This window comes from Frieseomelitta varia, unplaced genomic scaffold, assembly GCF_011392965.1.
Source record: "Frieseomelitta varia isolate USP_RPSP 00005682 unplaced genomic scaffold, Fvar_1.2 scaffold_134, whole genome shotgun sequence".
Classification (NCBI taxonomy): domain Eukaryota; kingdom Metazoa; phylum Arthropoda; class Insecta; order Hymenoptera; family Apidae; genus Frieseomelitta; species Frieseomelitta varia.
Genome location: NW_025109017.1, coordinates 218,137 through 237,769, shown reverse-complemented (window position 1 = coordinate 237,769; position 19,633 = coordinate 218,137). Strand labels below are relative to the sequence as shown.

Below are 19,633 nucleotides of genomic sequence, written 5' to 3'. Positions count from 1 at the left end.
GTAAAGTATCAAAACATTACGTGTATAATTATTAATCCTCAGTTATTCATTGGTCTTCGACTCGAAGAATTAAATTTGACTTGGCTGCAATCTGCTTTTACATTCAAATTGAAGCCGTGGTTGAAAATTGATACCACTACTCGTGATCAATACCAATAGTAGCAATAGGATGCACAGTGTTAAAACGTTATATGTAATTATCAATCTTCAGTATTTATTCGTCTCTTCACTTCGAAGAATTGAGAAATTAAGTTCATTCAGTTTGAAAGTTGAGAAATTAAACTGATCTATCTGCTTGTATCATCGGTTGAAGATCGATATCAATGTCAATAGATAGCTTCCACAAACGAGATGTTACCAATTCTATTGCACTTCGCAAAAATCCAAGAACTAACGAGATATTCGAGAGCGACTTCGTCGATTCGATTCGATTCGATTCGACAAACACCTCGAGGGAGACACGAGACGAGAAGGCAAAAGCGATCGAGTTTACGAAAGGAAGAGAAACGAGATTGAATTGATAATTTGCTGCAAGAAAAGGTCTGACCTGCCACCCTCTCTGATTGTGAGCGAACAACCCTCACGATGAAACACGCGACACCGTGAGTGTATATGTGTGTGTGTGTGCACGCGTGTACCCCCGAAGCGACCCATGTCCCGCCGGCTGGCAGCCATGGGAGCCTTCCAGCGGATCTGAATTAAATTTCACAGCTCGTGAACGAATCAGTCAGCTTTGCCTGGCAAACTAGACGCCGCCAACGTCTTCCTCTGCACGCTTGTTACGGCGATGATGCGGACGCACGACCGCGGCGCGCCTTTCTCTCTTCAATCACCGCCAACTATATTAATTACGAGGAAACCCCATCAAAAATACAATCTCGCGCGGACGTCCGCGCTCGCGTCTCGGAGATTGAAATTCCTGTTTCAGGTTTCTCTTCGACTTGCTAGGCTTGTCTAACTCACGTCGTGCTGTGTTCAGCAACCCTTCGAGTTTCGCTGGCACAATTGCCATCATTCTCCGTAATGCCGAAACTCTATGAAAACTTTGATCTCGAAACTCGAATGATTCGAATAACTGTCGCGAAATTTGTTTGAATTAAAGTATAGAGATAAGTATATTAAGTATTCGGAGATCCTTGGAGCTGAATTCAATTTCGAGGGTGACCTCGAGCGAGCTGAGAGAGAGGACGACCCTTTCGGCATCTTTTTCGGCAAGCGACCGGCTCATTACATTGTCTTAAGTTTCAAGCTCTACGAATTTACTTCCCTCTCTCTCTCTCTCTCTCTCTCTCTCTCTCTCTTTCTCTCTTTCTCTCGGACAGGAGGTGGGATCGCAGATGGATATGACGAGGGTGAGGCAACGCGCGATACCAGGGAGAGACTGATGTACGAAGGAGAAGACGAAGAAAGAGCCGCAGCAGAAAGGGAGAGAAAGTGGGAGGGGTGGATATCTCGTGAACGAGAAACTGGCCCCGCCAGTGTCGTATTATTTCGGGTTTGCATGCGTTTCGTGTTTCAGTCCATTATGCTGGCGAGAGTTGTTCTCGTCGGTGTGTGCGCGCAACCAAAAGGAGTACCGATGATCGTTGGCCGAAAAAAGGGGAAAGGGGCCGTGAGCGCGAACGAGAGGGACACGTGGAGGATATGTTTCGCGGTTATCTGTCTGAAATTTCGTTTAATGTCCTGTTATTACCGCGTGCCAACTGTACCGCGAGCCGGACGCGCGCCAGAACCGTTACCGATAAACTTGTCGCCGCGATGAGAAACTGCGCGAGCAACGCGTGCGAGCAAATCCTCCCTATCACCCGCGCTGCGAGGAATCTTTCTCGGTTTTCTCCCCACTGAGAAAGGAAATTAAGGGGGTATTCTAGTGTGAAGTGCGTGTTAGGGAATTTTCTGCAAAGAAACTATTATAACTTTTGCAGTCAAATTGACAAGGTTTATCTGTACGTATTTCAACGACGTTTTAAAATTTTTTCGGGACAAAGAAAGTTAAAATTAGTGGCACTGCATACTCTCAAACATAGTCGTTTTTAAAAAGGATCGTTCATGATTCCGGCCATTCTGCTTGTCGGAAATAAAAAACCGCGAATGTCCCTTAATTAGTATAAGTATGCTATAGCAGATACCAATACAAAAGAAAAATGTCGGTAATTAAAAGAGTGGCGATACTTTAAAGTTCGATTATCGATTTTTGCATGTTTCTGTTAAACTTCGGAAGCTTAGAAAAATATGAAAAATAAAATTTTTTGGTCGATTCTGGTAGAGGCTATAGTCACATATGTACTAAATGCATACTTAAAATCTTGAGTCAATTGGTCGAGTAGATGTTGAGATATCATGGACACCGTTCCGAAAAACATAATTTCCAGAAAAATGTCTTTAAATTGCTGGTCGTCGCGTCCTTCAAACAACCATAACTTTGTCAATTTTAAAAATTCACATGTAAGGTTACAGAGATTTATTTTTGAAACTGTGTCCTTTAAGAATATGCAAAAAAAAATTGATTTTTTTCAAAAGTTCACACTAGAATACCACCTTAAGTTAGTTTGGCTGCCTATTGTACGTTCCAATCGTCAAAGTGTCGAATGCACGGAACAACTTTGTACATTGCCAAAAGTGTGTTACTTTCGATCGATTTTCCAACTCTTGTTTTCTATTTATTTGCAAGCATAACAACGCTGCGTTTCCATAGACAGAAGGGATTTTAGTTTCAGCGAAGATTATCAAGATTATCAAGTTTCCTCCTACCGAAAATATCCAATATCCAAGCATTTCCAAATCCGCGATTTTTCCACGGAGATTCTACGCCGCCACTCTGATTAGAAAATATCGCTCGGAGGATCGGCGGGCGACGCTGAAGCGATCACGCTTCCGTAGGCGGCTTTAACGACGGAAGGGGGTTGGTGAGGAGGGATGGCGTGGCACCGTTACACGCTAACACGATTACCGGACACGAAGCGCTCCGTTCCGAGGCTTTGCTCCTCTGCCGCGACATGCTGCTCCACAACGCTCGTCTACTGCGGCTCAGAATGACATAGGGTTATTGCCATACCACAGGCTACTATCTCCTCTAACAGATCAGCTCTCGTAATTGTTACAAATCGTTCGGCCTTCGCGCAAACATCGATCCACTGTGCAAGCTCGCAAACAGTTAGCCACGAGGAGACGGGCTAACTACCGAGGGGCGAAGGGGGCAGGGGGTGGGCCACTGTGTGACGCTTTTTCCGATCGATTTCTTCGTGCACGATTTTTTTCAAACTCAATTTCGACCTGAGAAATTGAAAAAGGAAATCGATAAAACGCATAATGCGTAATCGTTTTCGAAGTAAAGGACTAATTGAAGGGGGCCCCCTCTTTTAAAGACCTTTTGAACCCGATTTATTTTCAATGTTGTTGGGTGTAAAGTTGTATTTATTTTGAGGGAAATGAATTAAAGTAATTTACAACGGTAGAATTCAACCGTTTTATATTTATTTTATTTATTATTATTGTAGTAAGGTTTAATTTTTAGGATCTTTTAAAGTGTGGTATTCTTTAAGGCAATTTCCAACGTGCAGGGAAATTAAAATTAATTAAAATGTAACCATAAACTGTACTGATAAACTAACAAAATTTGGCAAACTATTGCTGAGTGGGATCTTGAATGCCACATAGTGTTTAACCATCTACAGCGTGACGTATGTACATACGTGTTTTAGAGTAAATTAGTGTCGTCAGCTATAGCTTGACATACGAGTTCTATAACAAATTTGTATTGTCATCTCCAGGAGTGCAAAGGGTTAATCGATACTACGACTTTTCAAATTCTCGAGCTTCGATTTGAGAAATTATCAAAATGAAAGGCAGAGGAATACGTAGTCGTCTTCAAAACGAAACCAAAAAAAAAAAGAGACTGACTGATAAATCTCTCAACACTTAGTTCTTTCTCCAGTTCCGGGCATTTTTTTGAAATTCAAGGAATTAAAGAAACACGCCTGCAAGATTTCAAAGCGTTGAAAATTTGCTTGAATTAGCATCTCACTCTTAATAAAATTTTATCTAGTATTTTTCACCGTTAAATCTACGTGGCCCGTCCGTTGAGTGTTAATCGATGCCGCGAGTAATTAAGTTAAACCTGTTAAAACGCTCTTTCTCTTCCCTCTGTGTGTGTGTGTGTGTGTGAGAGAGAGAGAGAGAGAGAGAGAGAGAGAGAGAGAGAGAGAGAGAGCTAAAGAAATAAAAAGGTGCCGCGTTGTCGTCGTGCTTTGCTATCAGTTGATACCACATCGAAGCCAGCGATATCCAGTGGGCGATTCCACTTGGGTGTAAAACGTACGATACGAGAGGATACGAGAGAGCATCGAGATGATCGAGCGAGCTCGGTAACCACGGTGGACTTAATTCCATTATGCGAAACGATTATAAGAGACTGGCTACCGTTGCTGCAGTAAACATTACTAGCGCACGCAATAAACATACATTACGATTATTATTACGTCGTTGCCTCGCTCGCCCAACTATCGCTGTAAAGCAAGTTCACGCGTACGTACGCCTCTACCGTGTGTTGTCGTACGTTACTTTAACTGCGCGATGACATGATTGTTTTATATCGCCTGACGGCGTAAATTTTTGCAAACGAATTGTTGAAAACTGGATCGCGTGTTGTATCAATATTCATTGCGAATCGACGGCTGTCTATCAGTCTCTCTTTACGAGGGTACAAATAATAGAAATCTTTTAATAATAGAAAATATTGGAAAGAGAGACGTCCGATTAACATACCCCTTGACATACGATAATTTCTAGGAGACGTCATGCGTTTCACACGGGCTATTGAACTGTTAATTTGTTCTTTCATCATTTTTTTTTCTTTTTATTAATTTCGTTTATAAGCATTGTGTTTACGGCAAATATGACGAGAGTATAAAAATTATATTTGTTAAATTTACACAGAAATGTTAAACTGAGTCGAGTTTCATTTAATTTGTATGTCAAAGGGTTAAACTAACTTTGGACACGCGTCAACAAAATAAAATTTGACGGATACCAGTTTGTACACGATCGAGATCTCGATTAATCGAAGAATCGTTAGAAAGACAACAGTGTTAAGTATGATTTTGCGATTGCATTAAGGACATCCTTATACACAAATAATAAAAATTGTTTTAACGTTGTAATCTGCAAAAGTGCACTAAAGTGCATTGGCTTTCAACGTGATGCCGCTTTCGCGGCAACCCGAAAATCTGGTGTAATTCTTCCGTCGTTAAAGACCGCCATTTCGACGCGACACGATAACCACACGGTTCCCTCTCGCGACTGAGAAATTGCAAGAACTCGTACTTGAATACCGGTTTCCGTCTCGCAGATGTTATCACGCGACACCACGCCACGTCTACCCTCACGATTGCGACGAGGATGCTTCTGTTCGCGGGATGTGTCGATCCAGATTTTCTGTCAATGATTCGCATACATTACAAAACGTGTTGTAACATCACGACTTCAGGTAACGCAATAATTAACCTCTTGCGCTGGAATGACGTGCCAAAATTGCAATATTCTCTCAGGTTTAAGTATATTTAAGAAAAACTAGGATGAATATATAATAAATTTATCCATTTCTCAATAATTTCTAACTGGTGATATCATACCGACGGGTTCAAAAAGAAAGCGACGAATTGTATACGATTTGTATTTGGTCACTCGTTATGGTCCGCAATCAGTTGCCAGCGCAAGTGGTTAACCTCTTACGCACATCGAGAAGTTTTTTTTGTCCCAAAATTGCAATATTCTCTCAGTTTTAAATATATTTAAGTATAACCCAGGCAAAACAAATAATAAATTTATTACTTGTCAATAATTTCTAGCCAGTGATATCGTACCAACGAGTTTAAAAAGAAAGCGACGAATTATTGTATACGGTCACTCGTTATGGTCCGCAATCAGTTGCCAGCGCAAATGGTTAATCTCTTATACACATCGAGAAGTTTTTTTTGTCCCAAAATTGCAATATTCTCTCAGTTTTAAATATATTTAAGTATAACCCAGGCAAAACAAATAATAAATTTATTACTTGTCAATAATTTCTAGCCAGTGATATCGTACCAACGAGTTTAAAAAGAAAGTGACGAATTATTGTATACGGTCACTCGTTATGGTCCGTAATCAACTGCCAGCGCAAGTAGTTTTAACCTCTGAATGACACGCACGTCGAGAATTTTTTGTCTCAAAATTGCAATATTCTCTCAGTTTTAAGTAACAAATAATAAATTTATTACTTCTCAATAATTTCTATACAGTGGTATCGTACCGACGAGTTCAAAAAAAAAAAGCGACGAATTATTGTATACGGTTTGGTCGCTCGTTATGGTCCGCAATCAGTTGCCAGCGCAAGTGGTTAATCTCTTACGCACATCGAGAAGTTTTTTTTTGTCCCAAAATTGCAATATTCTCTCAGTTTTAAGTATATTTGAATAAAACAAAATAGGAGAAATATGTAATAAATTTATCACTTCTCAATAATTTCTAACTAGTGATATCATACCGACGAGTTCAAAAAGAAAGCGACGAATTGTATACGATTTGTATTTGGTCGCTCGTTATGGTCCGCAGTCAGTTGCCAGCGCAAGAGGTTGATTATTGCGTTGCCTGAAGCTGCTAGCTATCTTCGTAATACGAATTACAGCACGACAGCAGAGAAACAAGAGCAGAGTTGAAAAATAGTCAACGAAGGTGTAAAGTTGAGTAAATTTTCGTCTTCTCCTAATAAAATTTTCCTCTTCCGCGCATTGTAAATTGGAAGTAAATTCGAAATTTACGTTCCTGTCCTGGTTTCGCTCGCCGAAAGAAAGAGAAAATTGAGTTAAACCGAAAGAATGGGATCTGCTGATTGTTGATGCAGGGATAGCTGTGACAGGTAGCTAACTACAGCGAAGAGACCCTTATCTCGCGGCGGAGCGAACGTGTCGCGAAAAAAGCGGTCATTTATTTTCATCTACTTGCAAATCACGATTTTCCGCGTTACAGCGTGCATGTAAATGGAGAACACGGCGCCAAGAGAGAGAAAGAGAGAGAGAGAGAGATTCCAAGTAAAGATGTTGTCTGGAACCGCGCGTTGGACGAACGTTCGAGGAGGAGGCTTGCAATCTCCCGGGTCGTTGCGAGAGAAGGAGAGTTCGGACGAGAACCCGGGAGATCACGGACGATAATGATGATGACGGCGATTACGAGATGACGAGAGAACGATGAGGGCGCGAAGCATGGCAAAATGGCTCGTAAAACAAATCGACGAGGCTCGTTCGATGTTGGCCAAGTTACAAAGGTGCGCCACGGCCGTTTACGACCCTCGGCCGCGATCGTATCTCGACAGCCCGTTGACAGACAGGTTTAATATCGTTAGACCGTTTCATTTAGGATTCGTTTAAGCTCGGTTGCACGAGCTGGCGCGAACAGTTTCATGCAAATAGCTGCGCCACTGCACTTTGATTACCGGCGATAGGGGTGAAACGTTCGCGCGGTTTTCGTCCCGTTTCGCTCCCTCTGACTCTGCCTGAACGTATCTCGTTGAATGAGATGATCAATCTAGACGCTCGTAGAAAATCGTAACACGTTTAATCACGCTTTTAAATTATGCTTTTAGCACAAATTATACTTTTAAATTATCCGTTAAATGTTCATCAAACAGGGAAATACTCGTTTCGTTTCAAATGGAGAAATTATTAAAATTTTGTACTCTTAAACTGTTTGCTAAATGTTCATCAAACAGGGAAATACTCGATTCGTTTCGAATAGTGGAATTATTAAAATTTCGAACTTTTAAACTGTTTGTTAAATGTTCATCAAATAGAGAAATACTTGTCTCGTATCGGTATAATAATTTGTATCTTAAACTGTGTATGTGAGATACTCGAAGACTCAGGTATTATTCTTACAAGATATTCTTACAAGATATTATTACATAATTGAGGTTTAGTCCGCCGGATACCGACACTCGATATAATTTTATCCGAGTAATTTATTTTCTTTATAACGAATAATGAAACATTTAGTAAATGATAAATCGGAGAAAGAAGATACTTGAGATCAATAAAATAAATCAGTAGAGATAATTGAGATCAGTAAAATTGCTAAAAAACATTTATATACATCAGCAACATTTTTCAGCTTCAAAAGAGTATCTTCCATAACTGGGAAACATTGTTAAGACTTATCAGCATTTTTATACAAAGTCTAATTCGAAATAATTACTTACTTATCGTTAAAATAAAAATTACAATATGAGCAGAAATAATATTGGATTGAGCAAAAAAGTAATTGCCTTTTTTCTAATAGATCAATTAAATTCATTCTGACGTCAACCTGATACCTGATTGTTCAAGTCTGTTTTAAAAAAAGAAAATGTCGCTTTCCATTTCAAAATGGATACTCAAACGAACATTTTCGTATTTTGCTATACGATCTACAATAAAAATAAGAGCGAAAAAAACTATGCAAGCTGATGAAAAATGATCTGACGAAGAAATCTTCACGGCGGTGAAATCGGTTTTCCAAGTTTCTTCGAATCGTTCTTCCAAAACTTTTTTCCTGTCGAATTTTGAAAAACGCAAGATCGTGAAGTTACCCAAAAGATGTCCAAAGGTAATCGAACAAAATAGTCTAACACAGTTTCTGCTTCTCATAAAAAAAATTCGCCCCTTATTTTCACCCAAAAAGAAAAGAAAAAAAAAAAGAAAAAGGAAGCTGAATCAAATAGTATCAGTATAATAACCTAACCCAAACCTAATCCAAAAGATGTCCAAAGGTAATTGAACAAAATAGTCTAACAAAGTTTCTGCTTCCCATAAAAAAAATTCGCCTCTCATTTTCACCCAAAAAGAAAAAAAAGAAAAAGAAAAAGGAAGATGAATCAAATAGTATCAGTATAATAACCTAACCCAAACCTAACCCAAAAGATGTCCAAAGGTAATTGAACAAAATAGTCTAACAAAGTTTCTGCTTCTCATAAAAAAAATTCGCTCCTCGTTTTCGCCCAAAAAAAAGAAAAAAAAAAAGAAAAAAAAAGGAAGATGGATCAAATAGTATCAGTATAATAACCTAACCCAAAAGATGTCCAAAGGTAATCAAACAAAATAGTCTAACAAAGTTTCTGCTTCTCATAAAAAAAATTCGCCCCTCGTTTTCACCCCAAAAAAAAAGGAAGATAAATCAAATAGTATCAGTATAATAACTTAACCCAAAAGATCCAAAGGTAACTGAACAAAATAGTCTAACAAAGTTTCTGCTTCTCATAAAAAAGATTCGCCCCTCGTTTTCACCCACACAAAAAAAAAAAAAAAAAAAAAAGGAAGATAGATCAAATAGTATTTTTTTGGTGGTGAACTTTCGTTTACCCGTGCACGTCTCGCTATCAACGACACCTCGGCTCGAAAAGTCAGGTGAGCCAGTTCTCCTCGCCGGTAACTCGAGTAATCAGAACGAATCGTCCTCGCGTTTCGCTCTTGTAACATCAAGCGCGTACAACCGCTTCGGCTACTGATACTCGCAGCGGATTTGGTTGCTACACGCGCGTGGCCGTGTTACTCGCGCGTCGGACACGAGTTGAGCCGCCTGTTGCTAACACATCTAGGAGGAGGACGGGAAGAGACGGGGCGTGCTGGTGGATGTGTTTTGGACGTGTTTCAAAAACTTCGAAAAACGGGTGCGTGTGCGTGTGGAACGGCACGCGTGGAGGCGAGAACGGAATGCGAGGACGTTGCTCATTAAACGTCGCGAGAAGGATCAGATTGTAGAAGCTGTCTTGGCAAGCCTGGTGGCGGCCTGTTTCGTTCGTTTGGCTTGATTGGCCAAGCGTCGATACTCCTCGCGAGAGAAGGCAGAGTCTTCTCCTTTCTCCTCTCTCTCTCTCTCTCTCTCTCTCTCTCTCTCCTGAAGCATTTTATCGCGGCAAGCGACGCGTCGTTTCGATGATTTTATTATTTGGCGCCTCGAACGTTGCCACGGCGTTGCGAGCGTTGTGCAACGGGCTCTTAAGCGTTAAACCCCTTATCTGTCGTTCGAGCGACGATTACTTTCGCTCGAAAACTTGAAGTGCTTGTTCTTGCACATTATTGGCCACTTAATGCGATCGTTGTATCTTAACTCGTTCGCGCCGGGGCACTAAGCTAGAATAGCTAGAGCTTCTCTAGCGGAGAAGCGGCAGCCGATTTCCCATGTTTGCTTGGCCTCGCGCGAGAATATAAACGTCACGTTACCTTCGTTAACGTCTGAACTGTACGCCTCGAGCGAAACTGCTTTCAGCGCCACGGAGTAATTTGAAAAATACCTGTTGGATAGTGCTACCTTGATGCAACTATTATATATGACGTGTAAAAGTAAATGTAGGTAAAAAGTAAAAAAGTTTCATGCAGTTTCTCAAGTTCACGTGGTTGATGTTTAATCGAAAAGAAAGTAAATTAGGCGCTGATACTTAGCATTGCGACCAAAAGTTTATAGAAATATTCGTTCGACACGAAATCTGAACAGCGCGACCGCGCCGCGTGACATTCAAACAATTGCAAACGTTCACCAACGCAATTTATTCCATTTGTTCTATTATTTTATTGATTTATTCCATTGACGAAATGATGATATTTTTTTTATCCATCTTTCTATCAAGCGCAGGAAATTGTGCGTAGTTATTTGAGTTGCGTTCGACGAATCATCTGATAAATTAAAACGTTGGGAAATACTTCGTAATTCCATTGATGAAAAGAATGTAGTACTGTTCATTTCATTTACTAAAACAATACTATTTGATCCAAGCTTTTCTACGAAGCTACATACGCTATTTATTCCATTTATTCCATTGACATTGATATTAATTTATTCCACTGACAAAATAATACTATTTCACCAAGCGGCGGAAAATTGCGGCTAGTCGCAACGTGCTTGTTCGCTGTTTCAATCGTTCGACGACCGATGCATCCTCGTGCAATCTGATAAACTATCTACAAAACGTCGAAAGCAAGTGAACCTCGAAGACAACTGGCCGCGCTCCTCGACTGTAACACGGTGTAACCTCGTGCCGTTTACAATTACGCCGGGATACCGGGTGAGAGTTATAATTACATTGTGTTGAACCGAGACTGATCGGGCCGGAGTTAAAGCGACGGTTCCTCGTATATCAAATTAGTGAGCCGAGTGGTGGAACACTCGGGAAGCGTACGCGTGTAAGCGAAACGAACTTGACGATAAAGATAGTTGGGGGGGAAGAAGCACGATGAAACGTTTCTCGCGCGAGATAGAGCGATCGAAGGAGGAAGAAAGAAAGACGCGAAGCGAGAACCGATCAATCGAGGCGAAGTGACAGGCGGCCAGGCGGTATCGCGAGCATCGACACGACGACAAGTGCCTCGCACATCGTTCCGAGTTACCTATACGGGGCACCTTAAAGCATCTTCCTTCGTTTCGTAGGGTCTCCTCGCTGACGTAGGTATGCTCGTAACACGCTCGACGTTTTCTCGTTTCATTTTCTTCTTTTGCCCTTTTCACCAAAAAGTTCCTGGGAACTTTTCTCTTGTCCTGTTACCCGCGTTGCAAGATGTTGATCTGTTCGCAGATTTCGATTCGTTTCAATAAAAGATTGTGCGTGATTTGTGTCTGTTACCGTTAATACGTAAGTGCGTGTTTTGGGGAGCTTAATTTTAATTTTTGGAATAATTTTAGTTAATTTAATAATTTAATGATTTTAGTTTAATTTTAGTTTAATTTTAATTAATTTAATGATTTAATGATTTAATGATTTAATAATTTAATAATTAACAGTTCGTTTGAATTTTGCTTCATTTGAATCCACCAAGCTCTCTCATGAGCCGGTTATTGTTGTTAGGATCGTATGTGATCCTTTATGAAGTCACATAGTAATTTGTTTAACTGGATTTTTTTGACTATAGTTTTGACAAACATTCGACCGTCTCGTAGCTCTTCAACCCCTTGCGCTGGCAACTGGTTCGCGGACCATAACGAGTAACCGAACCGTATGCAATAAAATCGTCGCTTTCTTTTTCTTTCGAACTCGCCGCTGTGATGTCGCTGGATAGAAATGATTAAGAAGTAATAAACTTATCAATCGTTTCGCTCGGGTTACATTTAAACATACTTAAAACCTGAGAAAATGTTGCCAAATTTGGGACAAAAACTTCTGAATTGAAACGTTGGTTCGATTAAAAATTCGAGAGACTCGGAAGGATTCTGCACCGCTGCTTTCTGCCTTCGATGGCATTGATTTTGTAATTAACCTCCCCCACTTTTTTTTTTTTGCAAAAGATTCGTCGAAGATCCGAAGAATAACAACGTTTTTGCAGAGACGAGTGAGCAAACACGGTGCGCTAAAATCGCGCTAGAGCTGTTACGTCAGGCAGAGAGAAAGAGAGAGAGAGAGAGAGAGAGAGAGCAACGTTTCCGCGAGAAGAAAGGAAAACCTTGGAAGGGAGGGTGAAAGAGAGAAGAGGGGAGGAATGGACGTTACCGCGGCTAAATTGAGACGGTAATTTTTCGTTGGTAAGTACAACGCGGCAAAGGAGCCGGTGATCGTGCTCGCGCGCAAAGGAGGCGGCCGGTCGCAAGAAAGACCGCGAGCAGATGGATTAATGTAAAGGCGTACGACCCTAACAAGCGAATTATCTGGCGAGATATATTGTGCCGCTTCACGGGTGGTTAACTCCGCGCCGAGCGCAGCAGCTCTCCGGTGAACGAGATGAAACGAAGAGGAGAGAAGAACGAAGAAGAAGACGACGACGACGAAGAAGAAGAAGAAGAAGAAGAAGAAGAAGAAGAAGAAGAAGAAAAGAAAATGCTGGAGAAGGTAGAAGAGGAGGAGAAAGAAAGCGAGACGAAGCAGCTTCCAAGTTGAGAGAAGACGAACCGCGGCCTGCCTTCTTCCGCCTGCTCCCCGTGGTAATGCCTTGTAAGCTCCACTAATCTCCTTACCGGTCTTCTCTCCTGATTTACCGAGATGTTTTCATAGTCTTTGCGCTGACTTTGTAGCAACCGATCGTAAAAAAGTCGCGACACGAAAGCTCTTGCCCCTCCCAGCGCTCGCGTTATCTCGCGCGTGTCTGCGGGCTGTCAATGGCGACCGATCCGGATTCCGGATTGCGGCACGCGTTCTACGCTTCCCTCGAACTTTCACGTCGCGTCCGACGATCGTAACAACTTTCTCATGATTTCGTAAAGTATCCATCATCGCGTCGACGATTTTCGTTGATACGCGTTTCGAAGAAAAGAAAAGAAAAAAAGACACGTAGTTTTATGCGAGAAACGGACAAGTGATAACACGAAAAGGACATATTTTTGCGCGACTGACCGGGGAATGTGTTAACACGTTGTCTCATATATATGTACATGAGAATGATTATGAGAGTGATAAGCTGCTACAAGGCTACGCGGATCAAACCGCGGAATTGCATCGCGGCCAAATTTTTCTGTTCCTTCTGTGAAACTCCGAGATAACCCCAGAGAATTAAACTTTCAAGGATCTCGGTAAATACAAATTATTCTACAAATTATACTCCAAAGGTTGACGTAATAATTGTTAATAAACCAGATATTCCGGCACTGCACTTTCCTTAAAGACTATAATCTTAATGTATAATTAAATTTATATGTAATAAACCTTACAACTGTGTAATAAAAAACCTCAAATGAAGTTTCCGAAGCTTAAAAAAGAAAAAGGGAAACACTCTCTACAAGATCATAGAACATTGTTTAATAATCAAAGATACTCTTGTACCTTGTCGAATCATACAGTATTTTTAACACAGTATACTTTAACTTTTCTACAATAGAATCATGGACATTTTAAAGTCAGACATTATACGTGAAAACGTTTCCTGACATAAAGTGAGATCACTGCTCAGTGAGAGTACTCTGATCGATACATTTCTCTCTTTTTTTTTTTGGAGTGATCTCTTACCACGATCGCAGCAATATCAACGCGACGAAGGGTCTCGGAGTTTAGCGACCCTCTGATTTCGCAGAAGATCCAGTGGAAAGCTGTCTGCCGCGTCGCTTCGTCGGCCAGTAGCTTGGAATCTTTGGTTTAGCGGAGCGACGACTTTTTCTCGGAAGAATAATATTTTCTTACGACGAGAGAGAGAGAGAGAGAGAGAGAGAGAGAGAGAGAGGAAGCAACTATCTTTCTCTTCGTGTGCCAACCTACCGCATGCCAATCGAGTGGAGAAACCGAATCCGGCTCTGCGTCTCCGCGGTGAATTTTTCCGCGGCACGCACCGAATACAATAACGCACATCAAAGCAAGGAACTAAATTTAAGCGCGGAGCTGACTTTGCTGCGCTTTTCGTTTCAGGCGGCGATCACTCGATCACACACGAGTGTTGGATTACAGGGTATAAACAGACTAGATATCGATTTGTGACGACGTTGTTTCGCTTTTCGTTTGGAAATGGCGCAGCCAGTGCAAAAGTATACAAATTATAGACTAAGCGTGAGATTAGAAGTACACATTAAGATGGCCACCTTCAAAAGACAATCAGTTCTATAAAGAGATTAAAAGTACAAGATGGCTACCTTCAATCAATTCTATAAAGAGATTAGAAGTACAAGATGGCTACCTTTAAAAGACAATCAGTTCTATAAAGACACGAAATGTTACTTTCTGCAATATGTGCAAAGCCGAACCGTATCTTTTGTTTAGAATGTTTCAGTAAACTCCATCAAAATTACAAAATTCCGTTTTAACCTTGATTCTGCTGGTACCACGGACAGACTAAACGAAAAGTTCACTGTCAATCCTAGGAACTGACGCGGCGCTTAAACGTGTTAAGGATTTTACATGATTAAGTTCTTCTTCTTCCCGAGTTGCTGATTTTCGTCCGTTCCGCCAACGATCCGAGCTTACCTATTCCCTCTTACTCTTATCCGCCTCCGCTTTCCTCAATTGTCCTTTTACTTTTTCTCCTGGTATACCTCGGCACTAGCCGAATCGTTCCCCATCGATTGGTCCAACCTCGATCGTTCCTCCCCCTATCGTTCCCATCCGAACCGGTAACACGACGCGATGGATCCTGAGCGGCTTTATCGAGTTCGACTCGAGCAAGGAACGACAAATCGTCCAAGTTTTAAGTATTTTCCCAGAAGAATCTATCCTGCGAAAATATCGCGGACGCTCAGACACGCGCGCTGCCACATACTTCGTCCGACGAGAAGCGAGCGTGTAAGTGGTGGTATCGGAGAAATGGAGGAAGGAGGAGGAAAGAGACAGAGAAAGCCGAGAAAGCTGGCCATAAAATACGTGTGCATGGATGCATTTACGAAGTCGCAGGCCCGTGGCAGCCGAGCCGAGTTTCAGCGGGGGCGGGTTGCTCTCTCTCTCTCTCTCTCTCTTTTTCTCTTTTTCTCTCTCTTTCTCTCGCGTAGCGGAGTTGTTGCCAGTTGTTTTCTCGAGGGACGAATTTATAACTTCGTCTCGCTTCGGCAAGTTTCAAGAGAAGGAGCGAAAGGACACCGTGGCGACGCCGCGCGCAGGCGGACTCGCCGGTTATGGTTTTTTCGTCGCGGGGTACGCGTATCCCCGGTTACGTGCCGTTTCTTCAATTAGCGCGACTCGAACGGACGGCTGTTCGCTGTGTCCGACGGCCCACTTTTCAGAAAGCCACGAGATCTTGACCAAGTTTCTCGTTTCAACAACCATGGCTGCCGAAGGAAATCTCCATGAGTCGAAAAGTGGTCTTTCTTTTTTTTTTTCGTGATTCGCGGGCCAAACAACCGTGTATCCGCGACAGGAGAAGCAACTGCTGGCTTACTTGGTTGAAGTTTCTGTTGCGCGATCGGAGAATCCATACACACATTCTCTCTCTCTCTCTCTCTCTCTCTCTCTCTCTCGGTTTCTCTCGCGTTTTATCAACGCGATTCCGATAAGAGCGACGGAGATAATCTCCCACAATTGTCCAAGAAGCAGCCGTTCGAGTGTCGTTCTCGGTAATCGAAGTTTTCGAAGAAGAAGCGCACAGGCGCTGGAAATTTTATTGCGCTCTCCGCGAGATGAAGATATAGAATTTCCGCCCGAGGTACGAGAAATGGTCCGACAGGGTTGAGTGAAGAGTAAATTTGAAACGATCTTCGCTCGATATCTCGCTACATGTGACGACACAAGAGGTTATGTTCCCCTGCGTATTTTACACTGCCGTTTGTCACATTATAGTCGAGCGAAACAAGCAGTATTATCGGTGGTTTAATGCTTCTTTTATTCGCGGAAAGGAAAAAATGCAACACGAATCAAAAAAAAAAAAAAAAAAAGAAGAAGAAGATAGAAGAGAAAAATTATCAAGCAAAACGGTGTGTAATAAACGTTTGTTTAATGAAAATAAAATTCTTCTTTGCGAATAAAGTACGAAAATTTTGTCGTTTAACCTCTTGCGCTGGCAACTGGTTCGCGGACCATAACGAGTGACCGAACGAATGATATCACTGGATCACAGAAATTATTATATATATATTATTATATTATATTATATTACAGTATATTATTTATTATATTATTATATAAAAGTAATAAACATTGTCATTTGTTTTGCCTGGGTTAATATACTTAATTTTTAAATATGCTTAAAAACTGTGAAAATGTTGCTGAACTTGGGACAAAAAGTTCTCGACGTGCGTGCCAACGTCATCCAAAACTACGAAATTACTTTTTACTCAAGCTAGTGAGTAAGTCGTCGGTTCAGGCCGGCCACGTGTATATCGGGGATTTTCCCTGAAGAGAAACGTGAAACGCCGGCCCTGTTATTTTCTCACGTCGACACGGTGACGCGTCGTAATTTTCACCGGGGCCCGGGCGTCTGGAATTCAAGTCGAAAATTGTGCTAATCCCTTTAAAGTGACCCCGTGTCCCGAGCGATCGGCCGACGAGGCGTAAGTAACACACAACAGGTAGGTAGAAACAGAGGGCCACCGGGATTCCCAGGAGAGAGAAAAAGAGAGAGAAAGAGAGAGAGAGAGAGAGAGAGAGAAGGTTAAAAGAACAAAAGCAACGCCGGAGCTCTACAGGTGCTCTCGTGAGTGGCTTTCCGTCCGTTTGGATAGCCGCGGAACGAGTCGCCGTGACGCGTTAGAGCAAACACACGGCACAGTTCGTGCAAGACGAACTTTCTAACGTTACGACGAGACGATGCGCCGGTTGGTCAATCCCTCCAAGGCCTCCGGAGGCTCCCTTGTCCTACCTGCCCGTTTCCCAACCCGCGAAACTGTCAGCCGCCAAACTGGCGGTCCGTGAGCGTAGCTTCAATTTGAGGAGCGGAACACGTTTCGGAGAACGTTCCGGACCCGATTTCTGTTTAACTTGCGCCGGTGAAACTTCTTTTCTCTTCCACCGAAGAAACAACGTGTTAATCGCCGCCTGTTTGACCACGGCGTCGTCCCATCCACACCCGTAGCACGAAAAATTGTCGAAAATATCCGGATGATGCGCGAACGTCGTTGCAAACGGGACCCTTTTAAAGTAAAAAGCAAATATCACGACGCGTTTCGGTTTTTTTTTTTTTTTTTTGTTTGAGTTCGGAAGTTGCGACGAGTCGCCCCGAGGACGAAAGTTATTCGCGAGAGAGAACAGTAACCAAGATGGGGAGGGCGGGTAGGAGGAAAAACGTAGAAGAAACAAGTTTGAGGACGTCGCGGTATATATTCGGATGATGGGCGACGGTCGTTTGGAAGCGACGGCGAAGCGGGAGCAGCCGCGCCGCTGTCGTTCGCCGTCGTTTGCTCGAGGGATCTCTCGAGGGAGCGTTTTACGACGGCCGATGAACAAGGATCAACAATCGTCGGAGGCGATAACCGTTTCAATGAGCCGCAGTAAACTGACTTTATCGCGGGACCTAAAACGCAAAATGTCCCGGGCTGTCTCGCGAGAACTTCTTCTGCGAAAGTGTCTTGCAACGGCACCTGACTCTCGCCCCCGTTTGCCGGACGAGAAGCTTGAAAACCGAAGGCGGCAAGCCAAACAATGGCCGGACCGCGCGACGCCGAACGCGCCGGAATTTGATTTACGGCCGCGTTTTCCTGCCACGCGGAACGTAAACAGGTACAAGCGCGGCGCCCACCGCGCTCGCCCCGCTGTCGATGTATAAATCGCGAGACGTCGCGAGTTTCGGAATAAAAATGGCGATAGTCCAGTGTCCCTGTTACGCAACCGGTTTCCCCCACGTACGCGCGACTGTAAAATCGGGCGAAACTATGTATGTGTGTGCGTGTGTGTTTTACGAGCTTAACCGCTTGATAAACTCGCGAGCCTCCGATCCACTTCGGATTCGACACAGAGAGAAAGAGTCCTTCAACGGGACGAATGCAAGAAACTAAAAAGAGGTTAATAGTACGAAGCGGTGAATCGGCCCGCTTCGATCGGCCGTTTACCCCTGCTCGCCAGAATATATAGGTACGACTGCTCGGCAGTTTATTTTTCAAATCTCGGTCAACGATCGCTCGGAATAATATCGGGCTCGGGTAATAATAATATCTATGCTAATTGTTTCTCCAGTCGTACTCCCGAGTGCCTCCTTTCGGCTGCGACCTGTCTCCCCACCCCACCCGATGGGGAGAACTTCGTTTCATATTTGATGCCTCCGACTCGTCGAATCGGAAAAACAGATCGTAGTGCAATAATTGCGGGACGATGAAAGCGAGGAAGCTTATTGCCCGCTCCGAGCGACAAGAGCGATCTGTTTACGATATGAAAACGTACGATATTTTTCTCCACCGGGTAATATTCGAATCGTTTTCCGATATTAGTTACCTCGTTTTATTATACGTCGGGATCGATAGCCGAGAGCCGTTCGATTTGCCGCGCGCGGGGCGAATATTTCCTTCGTGTTAGCGAGGAACGCGAGTGTTGTCTCTCGAGTGACGAGACTAAGTCGTTAGGCTCGATTTAAATTAGGTTAGTTACTTCGGCAGTAACGTGTATTAAAATTGGAACGATACAGAGAAGATTAGCATGGCCCTTGCGCAAAAAAATCCTAAAGCAGCATTTTTAGGTTAGGCTGCTACATTTTAGGTTAGGTTGGTCGAACTAAACGCAGGTTAGTTTACGTTAGGCGCTAGCTCGAACGTTTTTCCTGTATATACCGGTGCGAAGAGCCAAGCAACGAGCGATCCTTCTTGCGTTTGTTTTATGCGGGCCGGCATCGAATCCCGGGCATTAAATTCGGTAAACTTACTACCGTCAATGACGCGCGCTGTAGAAAATGGCAGCGGTAACCCAGTCGCTAAAGGGCGAACGTCACGTTACTTTACATTCTTTGCCGAATTTTACGACCGTCGGTGTGTACGTTGTAAAAATCGATATAGGGAATTCGTATGTATGTGCAAAGTATCGATGCGAAAAGAGGAGCTCTCTCTCTCTCGGTTCGACAGAACGTACCGTCTTTGCAGTTCTCTCCCGATCGTGTACGCGTTGATCGTCGATTGTAAAATTTTTAAAATATCACGATAGACAATTTTTACGCCGCGGCGCTAGCCTGTTTTCGTATAAAACGGATGAAATACGCTCGCCGCGCGTGTCCGTGTACACAGACCGCGACGCCGTCGTAGCGTTCGGTCATTGGTGCTTGGCAAGTTTACGTCACTTTCGCGAAAGAGTTCAGCAAAATACTTCGTCACGTCGTAT

General features: G+C 42.8%; 1 pseudogene; it reads left to right on the top strand.

Moving 5' to 3' along the window:
- Window positions 1–18,908: 18,908 nt before the first annotated feature.
- Window positions 18,909–18,999, top strand: LOC122530289 (annotated as a pseudogene).
- Window positions 19,000–19,633: the final 634 nt, after the last annotated feature.